This window comes from Electrophorus electricus, chromosome 26 (genome assembly GCF_013358815.1).
Source record: "Electrophorus electricus isolate fEleEle1 chromosome 26, fEleEle1.pri, whole genome shotgun sequence".
Taxonomy (NCBI): domain Eukaryota; kingdom Metazoa; phylum Chordata; class Actinopteri; order Gymnotiformes; family Gymnotidae; genus Electrophorus; species Electrophorus electricus.
The window spans coordinates 4,244,388-4,255,509 of record NC_049560.1 but is presented as its reverse complement, the minus strand read 5'-3'; the positions used below and the strand labels follow the sequence as shown (position 1 = coordinate 4,255,509).

Sequence of the window (11,122 nt, the reverse complement as noted above, 5' to 3'; positions counted from 1 at the left end):
GAAGCTCCCTGTAGGTTTGCCAGAATGCTGTGCTGCACTGGCATGAGAATCTAAGCATGTGACTGCATTTATTTTGAGAATATGTCTTGATTTCAGAAAGGAGACATTGCTATATTTTTTAACTTTTCAGTACAGCTGATTTTTAAAGATTTGTCTCTTTCAGTAAAGCTTTATCAAGCAGCACAAATTAGAGCTTTATTGCACAAAGGCTTATCACATAAAAATGATTGCTTTCAGGGGCTTGTCACAAAATTAATGATTTACTTTATTGCTTAACTTATTGTTACTGTATATTAGTTAATTATAATTATTATATCTTCATTATTCTCACTCAATATTTGCTGTTTTAGAATGTATTTAAATGGAGAAAGTAGTAGGCTATACAAGGTAGTATACAATGAGATATTTTATATTTTTTCAGAACCTAGCGGATTGTTGTTATTTTGTAATTATACTGTTAGTGGTTCAGTTTTGTGTGCCATGCAAATAACTAGCTAAATAAATAAATAGCCCTGAGGTTAGATATAGGTGAATGCCCTTCACCTGTACATCATAGAAGTAGCTACATTTATTTGAAGTGTAATAACAGCCTCATTTAGGAATATTTACTTTGTGGGACAAAACATGTTAAATTGTGTTACCCAGTGTTATTTATTCAACAACTACAGTCATGTGTCTGTCCTCAGTAATCTCAACTAGTTTAGGACCAGCTAACCCTGTCCCTACAAAGCTTTTACCCCTTTTTTTTTTATCCTTTTGGTGTTATTTGAGTTTTTGGTTTGCATCAGGTACAATAATTATTGTTGTAACCTTTAGCTAAGGCAATAACAATACCCAGAGCCCTTCCTAGTGGCAAAGCTGTGCCTGACCAATAGACCAAAGAGCCAGCTCACTGCACTATCAGCCAGGACACACATTTACCTCTCCGAGATGGTCACCTTCACATCACCTTTTCCTTCCCCTGGTGATGGTCTGCGTCACGACACCCCCTCCTTTATGGTGTGACGGTCTCCATCACAACACTCTCTCCTTCAGGAGGTGACAATCTCTGTCACATGTACCTCTGCCTTATTTATATGACAAGAACACTTTTTTCAAAATCCTGTTCTATATCCATACTCAACCATCTCTGGCACTTTTGATGGTTTCTTTCTCCCTGACCTTCAGATAGTTTATGGGGTCTCTTTCTGTCAGCTGACTTAGGTGCACAGGTGATTATTTGTGGTGAGGGTGGAGGATATTAACTTGGCGTTGCAGGACACCAGTTCCTGCACCTTTCTGGTCTTTGTTGGAGTCTGACATTTTGGCCATCCCTGCTCCTGAATATCTTACAATACTAATGTGCCAGTCTGCTTTCACCACTCTCTCACGTACTGTCATTCCCCGATCAACTTTCAGACTTATAATAAGCGTTTGGTGGCGTGTTGAAAATAAAAAGGAACAAAGTTGATGGAAGCTGCTTTGACGTCTGTATGGGCTAAGCGTTCGTACTAAAAACAAAACAAAATCTGAACCTTTGAAATTTAAGAGAAACATATCAAGCACATACTTAGCCTACATAGCCTACAATGTGAAAGTTGAGGCTACTGGATCTCATACGCATTTTTCTTATTTACGTACACGTGCTTAGTTCATCTACGTTGCACCTTGTACAGACAGTACAGTTGCAGCGATATATACTGTATATGCAGTTATTTAAATGGTAACTACTTTTAGACCCACTTTCATGGCCACCCGTGAACAGTGAGAACAAAAGTTATTATACAGTCCACAAATGAAAGTATTTGAACCTCGCACGGGCCTCGCTTTTCTCACACGCCTTTCATAGCACGCTCAGAGGACTAGGCGACTGGTGGAAGTCAGACTCCATTGATGAATGTCTATGCATATTGGTCACGCGCTATTTGAATATATGCATATGCATATAAGGCGTGCAGCCAGTGGACACGCACCATTTCCTCATTTCCACTCCTTCAAAAACGTGATCCTTCGCATTTAAAAGCCAGTGGCTGCTACGATAATGGCATTATTTGTTCATGGGATTTGGAAAAGATGATATTGTTCACGTTTACCAAACTGCATACATATGATATAGATCACAGGGCAAAAACAGCACGACACATCCAAGACAATTTAAAGGCAAACCTTAACATGTTTGTGAAGGTTTCGCGCTAATGCACTCAGTTAAATGCGCTTAATGATTAAGGCATATATACAACAATGCAGAACTATAGGCATATTATGAATAACGTGATATAGACAGCTTATTATAAGTATGCTTTGTTTGATGATGTCGCTTGCAGAGGCCTCCGGCTGTAGGCTCCAGACTTTGAGAAAAGGCTTTGTGGGGAAAGATTTAAAAACGACCAGATTTATTACCTGCATTTAACCTTCTCCATGCATTTCTTAAACAAATTCAACAGGCTGGACTGTTCAATTGGCCAGTGTTCCCCCCGACAAACTCGCGCGTACGCTTACGCGACTTGCATGACAAATCGTCACAGACTGAAGGAGTTGAAACACGCGCTTGAACTTGACTAAGGGAACTGCACTGGCAAAGAGACGGGTTTTGCCCCTTGCACTCGTCCTTTATCGGCGTAAGTTTTTAAGACTGATGTCAACGCTCATTTCCATAAACTCCAGTCCGCCACCAATTAAAAAAACCGTGACTTGTGAAGGCGAGTCCTTTCTCACGGAGCCGCCAAAGTCGCAACAGCTCAACGCTGAAAGCCCGTCTGTGGTAAGTTTTATAAGCTTAATAGGCAAAAAATATTTTCTGATAACAATTACTACAATTTTAACAAATTCGATTTTGTCGCGCTGTCGTTCAGTAGCCTACACTATGCCTTATTATGCCTTATTACAGAGTGCCTTATATTATGATTTAATACAATATGCCTTGTTAGCCTTTATTACACTATGAGTTATGGGACATGCTAGACCCACTTGTTTGCCTGTCATTATAATGTTGTTACATTCTTGTTCCATTTGGGTCCATTTAGATTAGATACTATCTATCTATCTATCTATCTATCTATCTATCTATCTATCTATCTATCTATCTATCTATCTATCTATCTATCTATCTATCTATCTATCTATCTATCTATCTATCTATCTATCTATCTATCTATCTATCTATCTATCTTCACCTACATTCTAAGGTTACCTACGTTCAGCTATAGTTCATTTTAGCAAATGTATCTTGGCAATCTAAGTAAATGCATGTAGAGTTACTAAATATTGTACTTCATAAGAAAGATCAAATGACACAAATGTGTTCATAGACACACTTTGACTCACACACTTTATAGGCTGTTTTGTCAAAGAGAATTTGGTGACAGAAACATGGTGGCCCCTGGCACCGGCTGAAATGATGGGTCAGAGACAGGGTCTGAACTCTGCCCTCCTGTGCCTCGCAGAGTTTTGATAAAAACATAGACATGCATATATTGACGCGACAAGCTCTTTGGCTATAGCTTATTTTCATTGCATGAAGATTTGAAATAAAAGATAACAATCCTGTAAAAAATAAGAAGCTACTGAGAGAACAAGGTGCAAATACTGTAAATGCCACTGTTCCAAAAACTCTGGTTATACCCTATTGCTAATATTAATTTGATGGATATTAATTGATTAAAAATTTGATATAGATGTTACAAATTTCTGTGCACTGTCTTACTGAGCACAACAACAAATCATTAATAGCAAATTGGTCCGTGGTCTCTAGTAACAGCCTAAATGTTCACTGTGGTGCATGCGGAATGTGGTTTTGGTTGCAGGTCTATTGAAGTGGTACAGGGTGCTTACCCATGCTGTGATTTAATGACTTAATGACCTAAGGACAAAGGGCAGCGCCTGAAATTATCATCCTCTACTGGTCTGGGAGTCATCCTCTACTGGTCTGAGCATCATCCTCTGCTGGTCTGAATCATACAATAGCGTTTACTTAGAGTGGATTATTTTCATCAGCAACTTTTTGTTTCTCATACACAGTCCATATACGTTAAATATTCAGATTATTTCATATGGAGACAGACAGACAGACAGATAGATATCAGGACTGTTTACTTGTTTGTTTGTGTAATTCAGTATTTCGTTTAGAATACTACAGTGCAGTTTTGCAGCTTTTATCCTGAATGTCATGTTCTTGTCTATTTTATTGCAGGTCAGTCGAGCACTGTGACACAACATATAACAGTATAGGCCTTACTACAACGCGTCACAGGTAGAAAAGTAGATGGATGCAGGGACGTTCGGTGACTGAAATATACCATACATACCATAAATAAAGCTGAGATATACTCTCCAAAAATACTCATGCCAGTACTATTATAACAGGTTTCAGGAGTTTGTACCAGCATTTATTTTTCGCAGCGGGTTCCAGATTTTTTGTCAATTTAGAGGTTTACACTGTAACCAACATTCTTTTGAATACACTGTAAACATTGCCTTTCGTTGTAATGTAAACATTTCTCTTCGATTTTACTTGGTGACTATTTTTAAAAGTAGCCCAGTTTTGCATAACAAATGCAACAAAATTATTACAAACACTGCGTTACATGCGGAGTACCTATTTTATGCCATATAAAAGTTGTGTTTTTATATTTAACGAAATGTGTGACCTAGGAGACATTTAAAAATTATAAACATTTAAAGAGCTCTGCATCCAGGATTATAGAAAGTCTCGTGTAACATTTTATATATGAATCAAGCTTTGGGGAGAGTCACTGCTTAACGCTAAAGTTTTATTCTACTACACCATTTCATGTTTATTAGACATCAGCTAATGGGATTATATTAGTATTGTGTGGGCATTTCATCCAAAGTGTAGCTTTGGTAAAACAAGCCAGGAAATGATGAACCGAATAAGGCCAGTATTTATTTATTTTATTTTAGTATTCCAGTTTCATTTTAAGGTCGATATAAAGTGATTTAGATAGATTTCATCATAATCCAGTGATTGATTAAATAACTAGACAGGAAGGGTGGTATAATTGAGTATTTCTATCCTTGATTATATGATAATAGTTATCAAAACATAACACTTTTCTAATTAATGGTTTATGAGTACTTATTTGAAATACACATTTTTAAATATATTATAGTCTAGGGTATATTATGGAGTACATCACACTGGACGACCTCTTAAACCTGTTTTTTATATATTAGTTTTATAAGACAATTTCCAATAAGCGTCCACTAAAAATTCTATTCAAAAATAAAAGCAGATATTCACGGCCTGCAGATTCCAACATGTAGTATCCTGCTTCTTGAGATGAAGACGTATCAAAGAGGCTACTGAATGGTGCCTTTTCATAACGCCATGTTACAGATAGGTGTCGCTCTTCCTGCGTTTCTGCAGTTGTGTAGCCTATATTACAGGGACTTCAACGTTAGGCCCGACGGCGCGCAAAACATGATCTCGCGCTAATGCAAGACTAAATGCATGGACTAAAAACACTGAAAACGGCTTCAAATTTCCTAATTCAAATGTCATTTTTTAATGTCAGTTTTAGAGTGAGATACTCACAAGGCTATGGCAGCAATCCTGAAAACCCAATCTCAGTATCGCGAAGAGTACCAAAAGTAGCTTTTAGGCTGCAACACAACAGGTGAACAGATAGATCGTAATTAAAGAAATATTGTAATCATATTTTTCTGAACTACCTTTTATTTGCGTGAACGTGAACATCATTTTTTGTTATCATATAGTGTAGCTGATATCTTTCCAGGCGGAATTTATTTATATTATATGGCTCGTGTGATAAACGTCCCATAATAACGTTGAGGTTTGCATGATATATCTGTTAGTAAGAAGCATAAATAAATTGTAATATTATAAGAATTATCATTATTGTTATATTATTCTAAATTATATTAGCAATTTCTGTTTGGTTTTGATTTGACAGCTCTAGCTTTCAATATAGTTAAAGTAACTAGAACTCACCAAATGAAATGATAATATTAACAGCGAATTTTAAAATGCCATTTTAAATAGTAAACACCAGTAGAGTGACTGGGCTTTTAAAAATAAAATTGTAAAAGACAGGCAAGATGCAATCCAATTTGCAGATGGCATGTTATCATGGATTTTTTTGTGTGTCTAGAAACTTGAACCTTAATTAACTACAGAATTAAACCTTATTAATTTTGTTTCGACCAAAACTTTCCTTATTAATTGCATTAATAAGTCTGATTTGGGCTATATTATGTGTAGCCTGTAATGTCAAGCCTTGCAACAACAACATCAGTAATAATACGTTTTAAAACTTAAGAAAGTTTGAAACTGGCGTGGGCACTTTGCATATTCGTTTAATTTTCTATGTTCTATGCAAATATAGTTTGTATGAATATGTATTAGCCTACATTCAAATAGATATATTTACTTAGCCTAATTTAAAAACTAAAACCCAATTAGCCTACATTACACTGCATTTTACACAAATTAAAATAAAGACGTCGGTTTACCTACAAATAAGGACAAATTTATGAGGTATGCCTAATCGTTGTAATTAGGCTATGATCTTGATATCAGATTTCTCACTCACACCTTTACTATATTTGTATCTCACATACAAGACGTGTAAGCTTTGATAGATAAACGTAGACATTCAAAAATAAATGTTCAATGTAGCATGCAATCTTAGATTACAAGAAGTATGTGAGGCCTGATGAAGTTAAAGTATACATTATAAGAATAACATGTTGCAATAATTTCAACATTAGATTTGCAAAAAAAAGTCACTGTGGTACAAGACAGTTTAAAATAGAAAATGATTTAAACCACATTACAAGACAGACCAGCGTGAGTCCTATAATATTACAATTTAGAATATCTTAACACGTTAATGCCCCTGACGTCAATACGCACTCATGTACGTAATAAAAACTGCATCGCTTGCATGGGTTCTTTCAACACGTTGGCGGAGCTATAGCATCTCAGCAAACAGACCGTCCTTCATGACATGCTGAGAACATCGCACACAGAAATAATGTCGAAGAACGTGCCTATGGATGTGTATGGATATCGATCTGAACCTGGACATTTCCGAGGCATCGTGACGTAATGATTCAAAATTGAGAACACGCAGGTCCCTGTTCACGTGCTGTATGAGTTCAAGACATTCGAGTGCCGTGTACGCGTACATTTAGACGCAAAACTGGACACTTTCCGTTTTCCGTAATAACGCATAAGATGTTTAAGCCTAAATCGTTCTCTGTGGGTCTTTGATAGGATCTGCATCAAAGCCTGTATTCCCTCGTCTGGGATTCCCTGGTCGGTGACAGCGCAGTGGCAAGCCAGAGGCACGTGTCACTTCAAAGCAACGAGGCGTGGACGTGGGAAAGTGGCCAGTGGGACTTTTTAAACCTAGTGATCGCCTTTTAATGTATCTTTTTAAATGTATACCCTTATTTCCAGTGGCAGGAGCTTGGCTAACTGTAAGAACATTTTAAGCGCTGCATGTTGCCTATGCTTCTTGATGGTTGCGGCAAAAATAAGATACAGTGTCTAGGTGATTAAAATCTAAGGTGGCTTAAATGTGTTTCATAGCTCATTGAGGTTTCATAGCTCGCGGTTTTTATTACTTAGTCGCAAACAAAAACGTTATATCTAACATTCATTGCATTTGGCTAATGCGTCTGGTTTTCCTCGGGTACTGGGCTAACCGAGCCTATACTCAATTTGGCACGCTGGTCTTTTTTCTGCCCACTGCATATGTCGCCCGAACTGTTGCTGGGAACGAAATATTCTGGGCGTATCTCTAAAGGGCTCATTCGCTCGAGCTTTGGAACAATGGTGATCAATTCACAACGCGGCCCTGGATAAGAGTGCCGAGAACCGTGTGAGTTTCTGCACGCTTTCAGGATAGCCACGCATGTAAACGGGAATCCACGACATACAGAACTATTCTCTACAAATGTGCCAAGTGGGACCGGATACTTGGAGGAGGCGCGCCGTGAGGACAGGCTACTGGCCCGCCAGATCGTACGAGTAACGTGTTTTTTAATAAATCATTCGGGAAGAACTCTACTAATTTTACCCCTCCCTAGAAAGGGCTCGTGGGTGAAGGGGTAACTCCAGTTCTGAAAACGCAGGACTAGTTTTTTTTTTATTCTGGTTTGAAAGATTTCCAGATGCATCTGATTTCTTCTCATTCTCTGTGGATTACGTCTTGTTAGTTGGACTGTCCCAACAAGTGTTCAAGTGAGTATAATCATTCTGGATGAACTTTCGCAATTTGCATAGCTATACAATATTTTTGTGTTGTCTAATTCAGCAAATGGCCTATACACTTAGTCAGTTTAACGGGTTTTTTTTTAAACATTATTTTTATTTGTGTAAAGAGTAATGAACTATCGTATGTTGTTCCGCATTTCAGTGGCATCGTTTTTTGAGTGCAGGACTATGAAGTAATCTCGAGTCCAGAGTAGTTGTCCCATAGCTGGTGCAGAAAGCAAACAGTTGTGCGATTGTTACAGGAGCCTGGGAAAATGTTCCGGGGTCCGCGAGGTGGAGTGTACTGACGCCAGGCTCTCTTGTTAAGAAGACTTCTGTGCTCCCAGACGCTATTGTCATGATAATGAGCGCCCGCACGTTGTTGAACTTGATGTTGACTTCTTTCTTTTGGGCTACATTTTTCTCGGTCACTTGTTTGTGGGAAAATCTTCTCCAGAGCTACAGTGTGAAATTAATTAATCGGGCTTTTGGAACTGCCAACAATGGGGCCCACAAGGATCTCGGAAGGGCACAAAAGGCCGCTAAACCTTTTTCTAAACTCTGTTTTATTCAGCCAGAACAGACAGAAAGATAAACTATTTAAGTACTTGGTTAGTTATAGGTAACACTTTCTGAACAGTTTGGTTTTACATGTAACTTTTTGATAAACGTTTAGTTTTCTCTTGATCTAATAATTAATTTGATCTAATAATTTAATTAACAGTTGCTAGTTGTACAGGTTTTACAGAAATAGAATTAAGAAAATGTGTGTGTGTGTGTGTGTGTGTGTGTGTGTGTGTGTGTGTGTGTGTGTGTGTGTGTGTGTGTGCGTGCGTGTGTGGGCGCGCGAGCGTGTGTGTGTGTGTCAGAGAGAGAAGGAAAGATTTAGAGCCTGCGTTCGTGAACTCTTTTCAAATATCTTACTTTTCCCAGCTTTAGTACCTTCTTAACTTCAGAATCCATAGCTGTTTGTAAATTACCGTTAACAAATCCCCGGTTGCCGTTTATAGTTTTCGAATGCTTAGTCATGTTTGCAATATACATTTTAAACATGGGGCACATCTAATATTAAAGGTAAGATATAGTTCGCAGACCATGCAAGTTGCTTGCTGATTATTTCATTTGAAAAGGTGGTCCAGGATTAAATGTTATGGATTACATTAAGTGTGCATACCCTTACATTCAATTACTTAAAATAATTTAAAATACTTTCGCAAAAAACAAAACTTTTCAACCTTTCCCAAAAGGACACTTTAATTAAACAGAGGCCCACTGATCAAAACAATAGCCTTCATCGACATATATTACATTTCTAAATAAACTTAAAATGCAGCCTTCATAATAAACGATTCACTTGCCTACTATTGTACCGTTATTTACACATGTGAATTAATCTGTGAGGGAATGCTAATGTGTTTATCTTACTGTATTCTTCGTACACTGGATGTATGCCTTTGGTAATCATTTTAAAGACCTGTGTAATTTGTATAAGTAATTTTATTTCTCATGAGCGCTACAATATTATATAGGATGTGTAAGAACTCAATCATTATAAGGTCGTCAGAAGACTCTTACCTAAGTGTTGCACTTATTAATTTAAAGGTGCCAGCATTTGTCTTACATTGTCTTACATATACATGAAGAATAACCGGAAGAAACGTTTACAAGCTTGAGGTAAAAGTCCGGAAGTGAGTGCTTGTGCTATATTATTTTAATAATCACATTGTAAGTTATCTTTATCTATTTTGCTTTCGGTTAAATTTTACTCTTTTGATTGTAGTTAAATTTATGCTAATTACAATGAGTCCATTTGAACATTTCTTTTCATAGGGAAATCTTATGTAATTCCTGAACAATTCTGTTGCAAGTGAGAAAAGCTTTGTAGTACCACAAAAAACAGCATTATCGTAAAACTGAGACAGACAGCGAAACCGCTGACAAAAAAATGACCGGAACTAATTTCAGCACCAAGGACAGGGGCATGATACCCGATGGCTTCCAAATGTACCGTTATAATTAATCTCACCTACCACCAGTGTGGGAAACAATACGTTTCGTCACGTTACCAATAGCTTCATGTAAAACATTATTCATCATTTTTATTAGTGATACTAAGTATTAATATTTAAATGCTAGTTAAGTATTCACGACATGACAGCAAGCCTATCAAGTTTATCAAAATATTTTTTTTTAAATCCACGTTTATATTAAGCGTAATCCATTTTGTAGCTATGCCATTTTATTGTAACTTGTATAATTTGCAAAAGAATGAAAATAATATGTGTAAAGATCAGAATAATAAGATAGAAATGGTGGTGCAGTGTGTATGAGAAAGAGACAGAGAGAGAGAGTGAGAGTCAGGTTTTACAGACTTTGGTGGACTTACACACGTTATGCATTATGCTTATTTGAGGCATTTAAAAACATTTCTGTGCTTAAAATCGTAAAGTAACACATTTGTATTTGAAATATAGGCTCATTAATGAACTCGATGCATGTAGGCTATTGTGAGGTATTTATGTGCCATATAGTCTGCTGTAAAACTTGGGATTTTACAGCCATAAACGAGAGACCTCACGTGTTCTGCCTTAGCATGCGGAGTAGAGTAAGAATATACAGGAGGACAGGCGTAATTGTCCTCTACAAATTACACATTTTCGGCAGGGCATACAAACTATAAACAAAACATAAAGATTTGATAGAACATTATGAAGTTACCCGAGAAAGAGCTTATGTAATGTAAGCTTATGTAATGTAAATCTGAAACGTAAATGTTAAATAGGTAGAAATTATATGTATCTGAAAGGCAACAAAAATGAATAGCCTATGATCTATTAAACCTGATATTCACACTATCCATGTTCTAAATCGCAGTGTACTTATAAATTATAAAGTGGTATT

The 11,122-nt window shown here is 37.0% G+C and overlaps 1 long non-coding RNA gene across 1 annotated transcript; it reads left to right on the top strand.

Moving 5' to 3' along the window:
* Positions 1 to 2,553: 2,553 nt before the first annotated feature.
* Positions 2,554 to 4,317, top strand: LOC113576171. Its single transcript, XR_004775677.1, has 3 exons — positions 2,554 to 2,740; positions 3,783 to 3,924; positions 4,169 to 4,317. It is a non-coding gene; the product is annotated as an uncharacterized LOC113576171 (long non-coding RNA).
* The last annotated feature ends 6,805 nt before the right edge of the window (positions 4,318 to 11,122 follow it).